This window comes from Ictidomys tridecemlineatus, chromosome X, assembly GCF_052094955.1.
Source record: "Ictidomys tridecemlineatus isolate mIctTri1 chromosome X, mIctTri1.hap1, whole genome shotgun sequence".
Classification (NCBI taxonomy): domain Eukaryota; kingdom Metazoa; phylum Chordata; class Mammalia; order Rodentia; family Sciuridae; genus Ictidomys; species Ictidomys tridecemlineatus.
Window position 1 is genome coordinate 110,273,441 of NC_135493.1, and position 18,739 is coordinate 110,292,179.

At 37.7% G+C, this 18,739-nt stretch overlaps 1 protein-coding gene across 1 annotated transcript in view; it reads right to left on the bottom strand.

Annotated features, from left to right (window-relative positions):
- The window catches only part of Phex (phosphate regulating endopeptidase X-linked), a 189,115-nt gene that overhangs the window by 73,023 nt on the left and 97,353 nt on the right, over positions 1-18,739 (bottom strand). The gene's annotated exons all lie outside the window — the stretch shown is intronic.

The following is an 18,739-nucleotide window of genomic DNA, read 5'->3' on the forward strand; positions in this document are numbered from 1 at the left end:
AGCCACATGAATCCAGGCTATTCATACTCCCCCAAAAGTCAGAGGACTCTTTCAAGGGCCAGTATATGCACACCTCTGAAAATAGATACAAGAAACATTACAGAATCTAACTCTAGGAAAGATCGAAAATAAAGTTGTCTTTACCATTCATCATCTTGGTTTCTGTCTTCTTCTTCTTTTTCTTTCCAGCATCTGTTTTTCCTAACACTACATGTTCATAACACTTGCTCTCCTGGCATACCCAAATTTGCCTTCTTTGGCAATACACTGTGCTCCAGAATCATCTCCCCCTTCCCTCTTCATCCATCAAAACTCTTATTCCTTCAAGGCAGCTAATCCATTAGCTGTTACTGGGGCTTCAAACTAATTTATAATAAAATGTGAGTGACTAATAGCAATCTAATGCATTAACCCTGAGAAACAGATGCATTTAATAGCTGTATTAGCCAAAGGGATAAATCCAATTATAAGGGAGATTTTTGTAGCTATAAGAACCTTATTTCTGATACTAATCAAATTGAACCAATAGCCTATCCCATTAATCCCCATTGTACCCCCCACATAAAAAAATACTAAGCACAGAGCATGTGATCGATGCTCAATAAATATTTGTTTGTATAATGAATAATTTAGTTGATTCTGACCAATGTTATCAATAGTATTAGAAAATATAAAAGGACTTTTGTTATTTTGGGGTTATTTTTTTGGTACCAGGGATTAAGCCCAGGGATTTGCACATGCTAGGCAAGTGCTCTACCACTAAGCTACATCCCCAGCCCTTTCTCTTTTTTATTGATTTTTTTTTAATATATGACAGCAGAATGCATTACAATTCTTATTACACATATAGAGCACATTTTTTCATATCTCTGGTTATATACAAAGTATATTCACCCCAATTCGTGTCTTCATACATGTACTTTGGATAATAACGATCATTATATTCCACCATCATTCCTAACCCCATACCCCCTCCCTTTCCTTCCCACCCCTCTGCCCTATCTAGAGTTTGTCTATTCCTTCCATGCTCCCCCTCCCTATCCCACTATGAATCAGACTCCTTATATCAGAGAAAACATTCAGCATTTTGGGGGGTGGGATTAGATAACTTCACTTAGCATTGTCTTCTCCAGTGCCATCCATTTATCTCCAGCCCTTTCTATTTGTTATTTTGAGAAAGGGTCTAATTTTCCCAGGCTAGACTCGAACTTGCAATTCTCCTCCCTCAGCCTCTCATGTTACTAGCATTTCAGGCATGTAACTACTGTGCCTGACTATAAAAATAATAATTCATATTTAACCTTTAAATAGAAAAGATCTATCACATAATCAAGAATATCATTCAGTGTTGTTGACCTCAAAGCACATTTCCATATTAACTAATCTTTACCATAGGAGAAAAAAAAGAGACAAACTTTGTAGGAACCTAGAAAAACTTCTGGAAAAATGAAGCAAGCTAAAACATTCATTATAATTATTTCTCTCTTTTTTATTTAGAGTTTTAATATATAATAGTCTCCCCCCCCCTTAGCTGTGGTTTCAATTTCTGTGCTTTCAGCTACCCATGGTCAACCACAGTCTGAAATAGTAAATGTATCCAGAAATAAACAATTCATGAGTTTTAAATTGTGTGCAATTCAGAGTATCATGAGGAAATCTTGTGCAGATACAGTTTGTTCCACCAGGGATGTGAATCATCTCTTTGTCCAACATATCCTGGCTATATATACTACTTATTCATTAATCACCTAGTGGTCATCTCAGTTGTCAGATCAACCGTCATGACATCACAAAAGTTATATTCAAGTAATCTTTATGTAGTAGCCTAATACTGTATCAAAATAGCTACATGATCATTGATCTCATTTTATCTCACCAGGAAGTCACTGCAATATCTCATATCTATAAGAAGGGTGACAATAATATTTTGAGAGAGAGAAGATGACATTTCACATAACAAATCCACATAACTTTTGTTACCCACATTGTTATAATTACTCTATCTTATTATTTTTTTTAATTTTTTTTATTTTTCATTTTTTAAAATTTTTTTTAGTTGTAGTTGGACACAACTCCCTTATTTTATTTATTTTTATGTGGTGATGAGGATTGAACCCAGGGCCTCGCACATGCTAGGTGAGTGCTCTACTGCTGAGCCACAACCCCAGCCCTATTTTATTATTGTTCTTGTTCATCTCTTGATTTGCCTAATTTGTAAATTAAGTTTTATAGTAGGGATGAATATATGGGAAGATACATAGAATATATAGGGTTCAGAACTATTTATAGTTTCAGGTTTCCACTATGGTTCTTGGAGCATATCCCCCACAGATACAGCTGTTGTAAGCTATTTCCGTCAATCAACAAATACTAATTGAGCATGTACTCTGGGCACAGGATTCTCCTTAGTACTAAAGGAACATAACATATAATATGGTCCATTCATCACTACATTTTTATTTTTTAAAATGGTGGAAAATCCTATGACAACTTGTTATTATCATTAATACAAGGTGTTAACAGTATCCTAATTTTCTGAATCTCTCTGTTCCTCATTTTCCTCATCTGTAGGATGTGGATACATTTACTTCAAATACCAATAAAGTAAATTAGAGTTGAAAGAAGTATTTGGATGATAAAGGAATTAGGAAGATAGACCCAGATAGGTTGGGGGTCAGCAGACTTTTTTTTATAAAAAGCCAGACAGTAAATATTTTAGGCTTTGTAGGCTATATGGTATTTGACACAATGACCCAACTCTGTCACCATACCTGGGGAAGCAGGAACGAAATAGGATAACACATAAATGAATGGTTATGGTGATATTCCAATACAGTTTTATTTATAGACACTGAAATGTGAATCTCGTATAACATCCAGGTGATGTGATATACTCTTCTTCTTGTTTGTTAAAGCCATTTGAAAATTAAGATCCATTAGTAGCTTATGGACCACACAAAACAGGCAGCATGCCAAATATAACCCAAGAGCCAGAATTTACTAGGCCAACATAGGTAATTTAGGGAGGATAGACTATTCATTGAGTTGCCTCCATTCTTAGCACAAGGCCTAGTTAACAACAAGTGCTCAACAAAGCTCACCAAACTGACCCATGCTCAATAGTGTGGTTCATGTGCCAAGTGTATATATGTGCAGGCTTGGCTTAGCTACTAGGTTTTTTTTTTTTTTTTTTAATTTGGTTTGACTTGCTCTTTGCTATTAGTACCATATACGTGCAACAAATCTTGGTTGCTTGGGAATTTATTTCTTGCCCTACAGTCTCAGGGCTAGAGCTTTAAAATTTTTCAGGTAATTTCTATAGAGACAGCAGAGAGTTCATAATGTGAAGATTATTACTTTAAGAGAGAGACTGTGACTACCACAAATGAACTCAGCAAACCAATGAACACTGAAAACTTAATACACAACATAATTTACAGTCTCAAGTCACCCTTGCCTTTCCAGAATTTTCCACCAGGTACACTACAACTTGATAATGCTGGGAGGAAGAACAATACCAAATATAATGCTGCTTTATTTGGCTGTGAGCTCTGAAACGGCATGTAATTTTTACACAGATGACCAAACTGATTTAAAGATTGGTTAGGTTGACTGCCTTACTTCTGAATTTTCAAAGCCACTTAGTATTAAGCTGATCTACAGAAAGCTCATTTGTTTTAATCCCCACTGACTCAGCTATTTAGGAAAGTCAGGTAAATTCTCAAATGTCTCCCATGTATTACATCAAAGGGATCACTTTAATCACTTAATTAAATAGCTTTGTGTTTAGTCTACATGGTTAAGTCTCTGAGCATATTTTTTTCTTTTTTATTAATTTAACCAACATAAGAAAAAAAGGAAACAACTGATCACTGCCCTTTCACAAACAATTTATACAGCAACTTTCTTAAGCTTGTGATGGCTTTGAAAGCTTCAGTCAGGCTTAACCATGCCAAGGCCTCATTTTCTCTGATGGGTTCTGTAATAACTATTAAACATCAATCAAAATTCTGAGCTTTAAGCACCCGGAAGTTCAAGAGACTGCACATGAATCACACTATCCTTCAAAACAATGGCAGTTTCCATAATGCCAAACAAATGATTGACTGGTATAGATGTCTTGGCTAGAGATCTTACCCACAGCAGAGCTAATGGTATTGATGAAAATTAGCCTAGGGAACAGGCTTTAATATCCTTTGGGGCTATCAGGATCCCACAAATAATAACAATGCAGTTATCTAACAAATCAAATTTTATCCTCTTGATAAGAATGGCACTGATTTATTATGAGTCTTCCAAAACTTTAATTCTGCAAATTGCTTTTGGGTGTGGTTCACAAGCTGATGCATCATGCTGGGGTGGAGGACAGATAGCATCCCCATGAATCAGAGGGTTTTAACAGTGCAGGTCACAGTTCTGATTCTATTAAAACTAGAAGACAGGAACACTCAGATTTCACATCACCCATCCTTAACCCTATGTGAGCAACCCAGTGTGGCAGACAGTCCCCATTCCTCTCTGATATGGACAACACTCAACATTTCCTGGTGTCTTTTTTTTTTTTTTTTGGTACCAAGGATTGAACTCAGGGGCATTTGACTACTGAGTGACCACTGAGCCACATCCCCAGCCCTATTTTGTATTTTATTTAGAGACAAGGTCTCACTGAGTTGGGATTACAGGTGTGCACCACCACATCCAGCTTTCTGGTGTCTTTTTGGTGTTTCTCTCACTTCTTATGAGCCCTGAACCCCCAATGGTTAAAGAAAACATTACCATTTTATATTTCTTAGTAAATAGATGGAGCAGATAGTAGCAGTAGAATTCAGAACCCAAAACCACCCTAGCATTAATCCATAAAACTAAGGTAGAAGAAATAAAAAAAATAAGTAGAAAGGAGACACAAAGGAAAGACAAGAAAACACAATTTTAATTCAGAAGTTCCACATACTTTTCCAGGCCTGTTACTCCCAAATTCCCTGGAAATCTGTTCATCTGCCTATGTGCTGTCAATTAATCCCAAATAAAAAGATTAAGCAAAGAAAGATATCTTGTGGAACCTAAAATTTAGGGGACTTTCCAGCACTCTCTATTAATCAGATAATGAAAACCATATCAGCCTGAGGATCCTGAGACTGAACAGGCAACCAGAACCATCTTGAGATCACCAGACTGATTCCAGTACAATATACCTTCCCACAGCCACCCCTCACAAAGTTTCCTTTAAATGAAGAGCTGTTAACCCCTAAAATACATCTCTTACTCTTAAGATGGCCCACATTCTCCCTTGAATACATATTCCTTGCTTTACCCTGAAAGGCATCTCTCTCTTGAGATTGTCCCTATTCTCCCTTAAATGTGTATTTGTTTCCCAAATAAACCTCTGTCTGTGCCTCTGACTGGCACATACTGAAACTCTTTTCCATCATGTAGGCCAAAAGCCCCAGTGAATCCAAGTTGGGTTCCCCCTTCTCCCTTAGAACTCCTCAGCCCCTTCTTTGGAGATACCTCTTCCTCTTCTTCCATGACAAAATAATACATCTAACCTCCTGATAGTTGGGGCAATACTAACTTAAAAATAGAGACAACTCTCATTTATTTCCTTTAAAATTGAACAGAGAGTGGTTACATCATATAATTTTTTTAAAGCAATGTTTTTTATTAGTTTTAATTTGATGTAGCAAACTGCTCCCAAATATTTTTTGCAAATAGAACAGCTGTTAGACCTGCTCAAACGAATATACTAAGCCTCAATGAGCTAAATCCATTTGTCCAGACGTAACCAAAATGATAAAAGCCAAAGGGCCAGAACAGTCCTATATCATGGCTAAGCTGTTATATAAGCCAAAGTAAATTATATTTTTCTCTGTCTCACAAACATGGCTTTACATCAGGGGGTCAGCAAACTACAGTCTGAAGGCCTAAACCTGCCTACCACCTGTTTTTGTGAGTAAAGGGGGTTTTTCTGGTCCAGATTATGCTACTGTGGCAAAGGATTATTTTGAGCTGAAGGCATATAAGAATCAGGAAGCAGAAAGAAGCTTTCTGCATTTGTCTTATCTACCTAAAAGCAGAGCTTTCCAAAAGAATTCGACTGTCATAAATCTCTCCTTTAAGGCAGGCTCCTATATCAGGGAGAAGAGTGACTCCTATCACCCAAGATGAGAAGTTGGTGCCAGAATGAGAACTTGCATAAACAGAACTTACTAAAAGAAACCTTAGCTTCTATTAGGTTGCCCCATATATCTCTCAGCTATCTCCCACCATTTACTAATCTCTGGGGGTGGGGGTGCTGAGGAACAAATCCAGGGCCTTGCACATGCTAGGCAAGTGCTCAACCACTGAGCTACAGCCCTCCCCCTCCCCTTTATCATCATTTTTTTTTTGTACTAGGGACTGAACTCAGGGATGCTTAACCATTGAGCTACCTCCCCAGCCCCAGCCCCAGCCCCACCCCCACCCCCCCTTTTTTGAGACAGGTATTCACTAAGTTGCTGAGGCTGGCTTTGAATTTGCAATCTTTCTGCCTTAGCCTCCCAAGCTGCTGGAATTATAGGTGTGTGTCACTGTACCAAATCTTCATTCTTAAAATAGTATATAAGCCCCAAATTCCAAGCACTTCTTTGGGTTATATTTCCTGGAAGCTCTCTTTCTCTTGCTAATTAATCTTTTGTCAGTACAATTCCAAGGCCCCTAAATTAGAAACCTAAGGGGTTACAGGAAAAGGTTTTTTTTTTTTCTTCCTGACAACAGCCATGGCTCATTAACATATTGTCTACACCACTTGGAATTGAGTAGTAGCAACAGAGACCATATGGCCTACACAGAGCCCCAAACATTTACTGTCTGGCTTTTTACAGAAGAAGATTGCCAACCCCTCTTCCACATAAAAGGTTACCAAATTTTTGAAATCTAATAGTAAAGATAATAGGAAAAATAAGATGCAAGGATTTTTTTCAGAAAGTTTCTAGATATAAATGTGTGATTAAATAATAATGATTTACTAATGTATGAAATATGATATGTCAAGAGCTTTGTAATGTTGTGAACAACCAATAAAAAATTTTAAAAATATATAAAAAAATAAAATAATAATGATTTAAATTATTATATAATTCACTATAATAAGTAGTCATGTTTTGTTGAGGTAACTATCTGAGCTTTGAACAGATATAATATATAAACATTAACCAAACATCAGAATAAATACCATGGAAAAAATCTATGTACTTTCAGGGAGGAAGGAAAAAACTATTAAAGATCATTTTCAGGACTGGGGTGTAGCTCAGTAGTAGAACACTTGCGTAGCATGCCTAAGGCCCTAGGTTCAATCCCCAGGACAGCCTCCCAACCCCGCAAAAAAAAAAAAAAAAAAAAAATTATCTTCAAATGTCAAGATTCAAAGGGCTTAGAAATGTAACTGCAATACTTCGGCCCTAACATCTAACATTTCTCAGAGAAATTTAATCAGTTACTTAATCCTCCTCCAATGTTAAATTACTTCCTTAAACAGGAGGCAAGTGGGAGATTAACTGAAATAAACATATCCCCTTCTCTCATCAATAGTTCAATTGAGTGGGAATTGCCAACATTCTTCCCAGTATGGTTTAGCACCTAAAAAACTTCTGAACAATTTCTCTCAAGGTGTGGAAGAGATAAAATGAAAACATTTCAGTGAATTATTCAATTAAGCCAGTGTGAAATGTCACATAGCTTTTCAAAAAGAGAGGGATGTCATAAGGCCAATGCCCACAAACATTGTTTATTCCTTCAGCATTGGTATCTTCTAGTTTAGGGCTTTGGACTAATAGTATCAGTGGCACTTGGGAACTTGTTAAAAGTACTAATTTGGGAGGTTATCCTAGACTTACTGTGTAAAAATGTCTCTGAGTTGGGATCCAGAAATCTGCATTGTAATGAAATTTCCTACAGGCAGGGTTTCTCACTCATTGTACTGTTGGGTCTGAACCCTTCCTTTTTTTTTTTTTTTTTGGTACTGAGGATTGAACCCAGGGGTGCTTAACCACTGAGCAACATCCCCAGTCCTTCTTATTTTTTATTTAGAGACAGGGTTTCACTGAGTTGCTTAGGGCCTCACTAAGTTGCTGAGGCTGGCTTTGAACTTGTGATCCTCCTGCCACTGGGATTACAGGTTGCACTTCCACCCAGCTCTGCATTATTATTTGTGAAGGGCTGTCTTGTGCATTGTAGAATGCTTACCAGCATCCCTGATCTCTATCCAACTAAATAACAGTAATGCTCCTATTCCAGTTGTGAAAAAAATACGTTGGAAATATTTTGCCAAATATCCCTAGGGGTGTAATATCACTCCAGTTTGAGAACTAAAGCTGAAAGAGATTCTCATGCATAGTCAAGTTTGAGAAGGTTTCTGCCAAGGCTTCTGTACCTACTGTTGAGAATCCCCAATATTGTATTATCTTCCCATGAGGAAACTCATCCACTGCTTCAATATTCTTTGGAGACTTCACTAATGGTCACCACTATAGTGCTATTAGAAGTACTTCATGGAAAAATATGCCACCATCTTCCTTCCCACCAATTTTTGAGTGTATCTCATACATTCCAATTCAATCCAATTTCTGGCCAATGTCACCTGAAATCCAGGATAATACAGGGCAAATAAGTAATCAATGATTAGAAAGTCATGATACAAACATACCTCAAGATCTGAGATGTTTAGAAGAAAAGTTCTAATAAGTTTTCTCTCAGTGACTTGGCAAAATCTATTTTAATGTACTTTCAGGCATTTAAAACCACGTTAATACAATTACAGTTCACTGAAAAATTAGCATGCAATCTAGTTTGAAAGCTAAAATCAGTCATAACAGCGTAATATTCCATTTAATTACAAAGATTAATTCAACCCTCATTTATTTGTGCATGTGTTTGGTCTTTTCATTTTTCACCAAACACCCGAGATTCAAATACCATCTGGTAGAATTGCTGCACAAGCATCAGTAGCATCCATTAGAGTAGTACATTTCATTTTAAAGTAGAATTGATAAAAAGACAAAGGGAAGGAGGGAAAGGATGGGTGGAGTCCATAGAAATTCAATTTTAAAATTGATGTTTCCCACCGATCTTATGGGACTATATATCTCTCTCATGTGCCCTTTGCCATGCCACTGACAGAAATCATCCCAAATAACAAGCCCTCCCATTCTCATTTACCATATTGTTAAAAATAGGTGAAATTCAGCAGCAGTATAAATTATAATGGACTCAAACTATAAATTATGAATTATGTCCACTATTACATCCTCCTTAAAATTTCTTCCCTAGTCATATGGTGATTAAGATTGACTACTTTATTCCTCACATCATTCAATAGTCCATCTTTTACTGAATTACACTAAAGGCCAAACAAGCCTGCACACTGATAATCACATTTTAAAGTTTTTATTGAGTTATAACATATACAAGGTGCACAAAAAGTAAGTGTATAAACCAAAGATTTCTTACATATATACATTTTCATACCTGTATTAGTAGATCTGAGACAAAATTTAAAGCATTTATAGCACCTAGAAGTCTTCCTTGGATACCCTCCCAGGTAACAGACCCAGCATCCCTAAGATAGTAGTTACACTATTCTGACCTCTATCTCCACATCTCCACAGATTAGTTTTGCGTGTTCCTTTTTTTAAATTTTCTTTGATACTGGGAATTGAACCCAGAGGTGCTTTACCACTGAGCTACATCCCCAGTCTTTTCTTGTTTTTTGTTTTTTTTTTTTTTTAATTTTGATACAGGGCCACGCTAAGTTGCTGAGGCTGGCTTTGAACTTGTGATTCTCCTGCCTCGGCCTCCCAAGTTGCCAGGATGATAAGTGTGCACCAACGCATCCAGCAGTTTTGCTTATTCCTGAACTTTTTTTAAAAAAACTGTATATTCCTTTGTATTTGGCTTCTTACCCTCAGTACCTCTGGGTAGTTCATCCAGGTTGGATGCAGCAGGAATGGAAGTACGGTTTAATAAACTGCATTTCTGTCCTGAAAAAGTTCATGATTTGTGACATATGGAGAACAGGATGCAAAAGAAAAACCTGTCATTTATTATATGAACCACACTATTATGACTATAGTAAATGCACTAATATTTTTTAAAAAGAAGGAGAAAAGAATCAAAAGAAAGCTTAAACTTGGAAAAAGAACCTCTAATAGAAGAATGTTGAGAATGGGGTGGAATGCAATGGGAAGGGAAGGACTCTGTAAGAAGGTCATCTTCAAAAAGGAGATCTCAGAGCTAAACAGAAACAGTAACAGAGGTAACATTGCTAATAATAACAAAAGGAACACTCTTCATTGATACCCCACCATGTACTAGATACTTTAGTAAGAGCTTCAATTTATCATCCCATCTAAATCTTACTTCAACTCTGCACCTTAGGAACAAATCATTCTCATTTTACAGCTGATAAACTGAGACTTGGAAAGGAGAAATAATTTATCCCAAGTCACATAGGCAATAGAACCCCAAAACCAGCTTCTCTCTGAGATTGATTTATCCTTGGCTGATTTCAAAGTTCATGTTTTCCCAACATCCACTATGTTTTGAGGGATGAAAATTAATATTCTATTATATAAATATTATTCATTTTTATAAATCAAAATGAACTGAATCATCTGTATGGTGCAGGCTACTTCTGTATCCATAACTATGATGAACATGCTAAAACAAATATTTTCAGCTGTAAAATGGCAAGACACGTGCAGAGTTTTAAATATACTTTTAAAAAGTTCTCCATCTCTCCTCCCTAAAAATTATGTTACTCAGCTTTTGGTTCTAGACACCAATGAGACTAAACTTTGAGAGCCCTGGAGAGATCAATATTTGGCCAAGAAGGGAAAGGCAAGGCAAGAAAGTACCAGAATAATAAAGGAAATGAGTGAGGGCAAGCTATTTCTAGTCTAGATATATCAGAACATCTATTTTGCATATTAGTCAGTACAGTGAGGTAAATTAGATTTCAGCAGCAAAGGAAGGTGGTATTTGAGGGAATGGAGCCCCAGGGAGAGAAGGCTGTCAATCTCAAGAATGAAATCCAATAACAAACACCACCCTGAAAAACTGAAGTCTCACATGAGCACCCCTGGCCCAAGGATCCCTGGCCCTCATCCTCCCATTTCAAAAGAGGAACAATACATCTTCCTTAAAAATCCTCTAACACTCACAAAGATGAATGAGAGTTTTGGTTTTGAACTAGTAAACCCAAACTTTCCTGAAGCACAGGCCTGACTGACTTTGGGGTTTGAAATAAGGGAACATGCCATCAGAAGCAAACCAGAAGCCTTGAACCTTACCCTGGAAGCTCATGAGTTAGAAGGTGACACTTCTGAGCTTTGAGTCCTTGGTTCCACATATGAATCTTCAAAACTTTAAGAACTTGCCTCTGTATTATCTGCTTATAAGACTATATTATCAGCAACATCTAATCTTCTGCTGCCATAATAGCCATATCTGGCTTATAAGGTAGTTCAACTACATGTGTCCAGTTACCTTGCTGCTCTCTGCCACTCTTATAGCCAGTCTACCAACCTCCATCCCCTCAGACTAAACCCCTGAGGTGAGTTACAGGACATAGACCAAGGAAATGTACCCCAAAGCCATCCTCTGTCACCACAATTCAAACCTTGTTATTTATTTTGAGATGCCCATGGGCCACATTTTGAAACAAATCCTAGTTTTGTTTTGATCTACCTCTGAAAAGGCAGTCTATGGAGAGAAATCAAAAAGGCCACCTATACTCAAGGCAAAACAATGAGCCATAGGCAAGGGACATGTGGGCTGTTTGTAAACAGCAGCCTAAATGTCATCATCAATTATTCATCATTCAACAAAGCCACTGAGTAACCTCTTTTAAAAAAACTTAATTCTTACCTGAGATTCAGCCCAATAAAAAATGAATAAGAAATTTTTGGGTCAAAAATGTGACACAAGAAATGTTCTAGACCAAGTTGACAAGCCATGGCCTGCAGGCCAAATTCAGGCTGCTGCCTGGTTACACATCCACATCTTTTTGCTCACATACCATCTATGGCTGTTTTCATGCTACATAGAAGATCTGAGTACCTGCTACTGAGACCACATGATCTGGAAAGCCCAAAATACTTATTATCTGTCCCTATACATGATAAATTTTCAACTCTTGCTACTCAAAAGTGTGCTCCATGATTCTACAGCACCAGTCTCACTTGGGAGCTTATTAGAAATGCAGACTCTCAGGCTCCATTTTACCTAGGTCCCTGGGAGACTGGTATGAATGTTCATGCTAGAAAAGCTCTGTTCCAGTAGGATCTGCTTCTTAAACTTGGCTATTCATTGGAATTACCTGAGGAGTTTTTTTGTTTTAATGTTTTAAATACTGCTGGCTTGGGTCGAAGGTAATAACAAGCTGGAAAGTTGACAGAAGTTTCCAACTCCTACTCATCGGGGCATGGGCAGCCCCCACTGCTCTCATTCTTGCTAGATCTGAGAGAAGACACTCAAACCAACAACAATGGTTAAGAGGGTAGGAAAGTGTGGGAAAGGAGACTTCTATGCCAGGTTTCTTTCAGCCCTGTCAAGTTTTCTCCTTTCAAATGTGGTCTCTCTGATGAGCTTATTTTTTGTGAATAATTTTTAGTGGAAATTTTTAACGTTTTTAGAACAACTCATAGGACCTCATTAAAACATGACTTATTACAGATCTATACAAATCACTTTGCCAAACCATAACTTTCATTTTCAAAAGCCTGGAAGAACAAGTCAAATTATTCCATGAACTTGTAAATTAGCTTTATAACCTAACATCATAATTGAGTAAAGGCTCTGTTCTGTGGCCCTAAAGCATACAACCTCACCACCATACTTGGCTCCACTCTGCTCTGGGACAGGTTCATTTTGCTCATTAGTTCTAATCCTTACAAATCCATGCAAGGAGGCTCTCGTTAGCCTGCCAGTGCTGGGAACACCAGAATATATGAAAAGCAGCAGCCTGCCCCACTCACCTCAGCTCAGCAAGGAACAGAGTGAAGCCCAGGCCTTTCCAAGGCTGGGTACAGAATGCCATAAGTCAGTGGAGTGGGTGTCTATACTGAAAATTAAGTTTCTTAACTAGGGAACTCAAATATAAAACTAGAAAAATGATTTGCCTCCTAGAATGTAGCTGGGTCCCTTATGGCCTAATCCAGTTCCAGGTCCTAAAATCTAGTAGGAATTTCTTACACCTATACATAAAGGTCACATGGCCTGAGGCCAAGTCCTTTCCTCATCTCAGTTCAACAACAACTAGGTTTATTCAAATAGTTCTGAGAGACAATGTAAATACTGGTCTTGAGCAAAACATTAAAAATTCAGTAAATAATTAAACATCACTAACCAACCAATCAAGGAAATAGAGAAAAATTATACTAATTATACTTATTTCTGTCCCTGTACTATCATGTACAGGGACAGAAATAAGCCAGGCACAAAAAGACAAATGTGTGACCTCAGTGATAGGTAGAATCTTAAAAAGTTAATCTCATAGAAGCAGAAAGTAGAAAAGTAGTTATTGGACACTGGGGGAAGGAAGGGAGAAGGCTAGGGAGAAGAGACATATTGATCAAAGAACACAAAGTTTCCCTTAGAGTTGTGGAGTAAACTTTAGTGATCTGGTACACTGCATGGTGACAACAATTAATAATAATATGTTGTCAATGGGGTTTTACTCAGCTATAATGAAGAATGAAATGATGGCATTTGCTGGTAAATGGATGGCACTAGAGAACATCATGCTAAGAAGTGAAATAAGCCAAGCTCACAAAGTCAAGAATCAAATATTTTCTCTCATATATGGAAGCTAGAGCAACATAAAAAAAAAGAAAAATCAAAAAGGGGGATATCATGTAGAAGAGAGATCAGTGAAATACAGGAAATGGATACAGGGGGAGCGGAAAAGAGAACAGTGAAATAAATCTGATCAAACGTTCCTATGTACATATATGAATATACCACAGTGCATTTCATGTTTATGTATACCCATAATTGCACTAATTTAAAAAATATATAAATATATAAATATATAAATCAATAGAAGAAGATCAGTAGAGGGAAGGGAACAGAAGAGAGAGGGAGGGAGGTAAAGGGGAAGTACTGGTGACTTAATTGGAACAAATTATATTCCATGCTTGTATAATTATCTCAAAACAAGCCCCAATATTATATATAATGAACTAATAAAAATAAACAGCAAAATAATAATAATGTGTTATATATCTCAAAACTGCAAAAGGAATGGATCTGTAATGTTGTCACTCCAAAGAAACAAATTAGTAAGGTAATAAATGCATTAATTAACTTGATTAAATCTTTCTGTAATGTACACATAAATCAAGATTGTACATTGTACCACATATACACAATTATTATTTGACAATTAAAAATAATTTTTTAAATTTTAATGAAATTCAACAGCAAGGTGCTAAAAGGAGGAGGTATAGGCAATAATGTAATCAGATAAGAGAGGCAAAGACTGCCAATTGTAGCTAGGTAGTTCCCAGAGATAATGCCAACAACTCCTCCCATTTCTTGTGTGCTCCTGCTGCTCTTCACACCAAGAGACAGAGCCTATTTCTCCTTCTCTTAAATAAAAGCTGGCCTTGTCCATGGCTTTGATCAACAGAATGTACACAAGAAATATTCTAGGACTTGTGCATTCAGACCTTAAGAGAACTGGCAGCTTCACCATCCTCTCTTGGCTAACCTAGCTTCTCTCTGGAGAGAGCCACTTGAGGAATACTGAAATGCCAGACACGTGGGAATCAATAACCTTGGACATCCAGCCATAGTTGCCATCTGACTGCAGCTACCTGAGAGACTCCAGGTGAAAATCAGCAGAAGAGCTACCCAGCTGAGCCCAGCAAACCCACAAGACAGGTAAGAAATGATACATGTTTCAAGACAGCAAGATTTGTGGTGGTTTGTTATATAGCAATAGATAACCCAAACACAGATCAGTGCAGTAACCAAATCATTGTACCTGTGCGAAGAAAATTAAGATCTACTCCCTTACCTCTGGCCACTGTCAGAGTCAGAACCACCACAAATAGCCCCAAACTCCAAAATTCTTTATGAGAAATCACCCCTTTCATAACACCCTTTTTTAATAAAAAAGGGAATATTGTTCATTTGAAACACCAAGGGTGATAATATTTAAAGTCAAAATGAGATTATTTTGCAAAATTGTTAGTGCCTCTATCATAATACTTAGGTCATGCCATTTCTTCCTAGCACTGCTATCTCTGACCCTTCCCACTCCAAATTTTGACCTTTTTGTAAAGTTCTTTCCCTCTTTCTTCTCCTAGTATCAGACTGTGTCTCTGGTTCATATGTGAGGTTCTGTCAGAAATGGATTTGCTGTCATGCCCTCAGCCTGCCTTCACCCAGCTACGCTAGAGTCTAGAAAATGACAACTCAGAACACCGGGTTAAATACAATTTCTCTCTCTTCACCCATTTTCCACTATCTGCGTGTCTGGCCCTCAGGTTATTAATGGAACTGACATTTCTGTACAACTGACTGAGCAGGACCAGCAGCCAGATAACAAGGGAGCAGCTGACAACAGCAGACTCAGCCCCAGAGATAGCAGATAAGCAGACGCACCATGGCTATTAGTTTCATCTTGGACTGAAGGGAGGTGCATCATAGAATCTACACAGAAAACTTGAGCATCCTTAATGGACTCCTTTTCCGTGAAATTAAAATCCAAAACATCAAAACTCATTTTAGTCAACCAAAATAAACACATATTTTAAGTGAATTTCTAACATACTCAATTTGGATGTGGACCAAAAACAGAAAAAATGGGCATTAAACCTCCCCCATCCACTCCACAATTAAAATAATAAATATTCTCCATAATTCTTAAAAAGCATCTCTCTGCTTTGAGTATCTGAAATTGTATTCTGAGGCTACTGAGGCATTTCAAAGTCCTACACTCAAGCAGTTCTTCAACGCAAAATATACATTTACAAACTAAAGACTTCACAGTTCATGTTTAAGCTAGTACTGCTTGCTTATCTGATATTGTTAAAAATTGTTAAGCTTTTACTATTCCAAGTTTTATCTTTACATATAGTCTCATTATTTCACATATTTCAAATTAATTCTACTCCTGAATACTAGAATTATTTTTTAAATGTATGAAGTGGTCATATGCTAGTTATATATTTATTTATACTCTTGATGATCAACGTTGAGAATGGGATATTGCAAAAAGAAAAACATGCAACACTATACAAAAACCATTTAGTGTATTTTTCATGTTTGTACACTAACATGAGACAGTGTCTCTTATAAAAGATAATCTTCATCAACCTCTAACAAATTTTTTTTTTGCAAATTTGCTTTTATAGAAACTCTGCATTACAAGTTGGTAGGAATCCTCTTCCTCCCTATGAGAAAAAAATCTATATATTGTTCCTCAATGGAATAATTGATTAAGGTGCTGATTTACAAATTGTTCAAAAACAGTTTGGTATTTAATAGAAGTTGAACATTAAAGAGGATATCTTGTCATGCCAGGAAGAAAAGACACTGTCAAAAACAACTGGAGTCATGTCAAAATCCCCTAAGGGAAGAGTCACAAGTTGGCCAAGATGAAAAAATTTGAGCTTCAAAAAGAATAATGATTGTAATGAATTTAAACATATCAAATACATTAAAATCCCTAAGTTTATAATGACACTGAAAAAAAAATTGCTTTGGTACCTCTGGAAGCTCCAGGCACCATCTTATGAAAATTAATAAATAGAAAGATAGACATTAATGTTGCCTTTCCTATATAAACTATATGTCAGCATAATCAGAGAGTAATTAGGGAAATTCTTAAGAATGATTCCAGGATCCAAGATGGTGAGCCAGAGGGAGGCAGCATTCTGTGTCACTCCGTGACCTGAGACTCAAGAAGTGAGAAAACTGCATCTCTGTGAGTGATATTCCTGCCCCCATGCAGGAATCATGGCCAACATGCAGGCTTCAGACCTCAGCATCAGAGTAGGTCTCCTAACTACTTGCCCATGCAGGACTACCGGGTGCCCCAGCAGGACCATCAGCATCAGCACCAGCACAAAATTTTTGGCCACCCACCAGAGCAGAAATACAGGACACAGCTCTCATGCGGAACATGTGGCAGCTACTCATGCAGAAGATCTGCAGCCACCATTCCTGCGTGGACCCCCATCAACCAACATGGGGCTCCCCTGGTTGCCTCCATCTTGGGACTCTGCAGCAATGGAGATAGTCCACTACATGCTATATCCCATCTGCACTGGGGAACTTCACACTGGCTCTGAAGACAGTCATAGCCACATGTTGCACACCTTAGACCCAGTCTCTGAACTCAACATCCAACACCATCGCCTGGCTCCCACCACCCAACCTGACACCTCATCGCTGAAAGAAAATGCTTCCATCTTGGGTCACCTTCATCACCATCCTTAGTGGGGACAACTCCCAGTTTGTAACTCTGGCTGGCCAGGTACCCAGTTTTTAACTCCCCCCTTTCCCAAGCAGCTGCTAATTGGGCACAATGGCTCCCCAACAACAACAACAACAACAAAAACAGCTCTCAGAGAGGCAGGTATACAACGTTCCCAAGGCGCCACACAAAGAGCCTGGAGAGAAAGGTCCCTTATTAGGAAGCAGTAAGGGAAAGGGTGAATGTGGTACAGTTTAGAGACTAACAGAGACCAGGACCTGGAAGATCTTCATGTGAGATAAGGAGATAAGACCAGGTGCTCACATCACAGGAGCAGGCCCAAAAAGAGATCCCTGAGGTGCAGTCTCCCTTCAGGGTCAGACAGATGCCACATCCTGCTTCCAGGTGCCCACCACCAGGACCAACCCTCCCTCCCTGATTTCCATCACCATCCTGAGGGTGGAGATATCAGCTAACAACAGATGACCCCACCTATTGGATGAGAAGGGAAGCAGGAAAGAGTGATCTCCAACCAAAATAATCCTTCCTTTGAGATTTTTTCCTTTTTTTTCTTCTTCTTCTCTATTCTCCTGCCCTCATACCACCAACACATGTGAAACCAAGTACTGTGCATGAATTAGGATACCGAGGTCTGAGACGACTGAATAGTATATGACAGTTGTGTTGTATATTCTTTTTTTTTCTTTATTTTGCTTTTGTTTTTTCTCTAATTTTTAACATTTTAATTTTTTTATTTTCTTAATATATATTTGTTTGTTTTATCTACTGTACTGTCTTCCCTCTTACTTGTCTTCCCAAAATTACGTCCTCTTTATTCTCCTGCTACTAACTTTCTTCTTTAGATTTCTCTTTCACACCTCCTAAGATATAATAACTCTATATCCTTACCTCCTACCTCCTCAACATATCATCCTACTCCTCACCCCCGGTTCTTTGTCTACCATCAGAAACTGTAAACCCTTTTACAAAACTACTGAGTATATTGTTGATAATGATTGAATTCACCATATCTGTACATTGTGACTAAACTGTAAACGTTGATTAGCAACTATTGGTTTTTAGGTGGTATTTTGTTTAAATTGGGATCTGTTAACATTGTCCTTCACCTCAAAGGAGAGATTTTGGAATCCTACAGGGACACTAAAAGCCTATAGGGTAAAAACAGTAATGACTCAGATCCACAGTGCTAGAAGAGAAGACACAAAAGTAACATGAAAAGACAAGGGAAGAAAGTGCCCCCAAACAAATCAAGATACC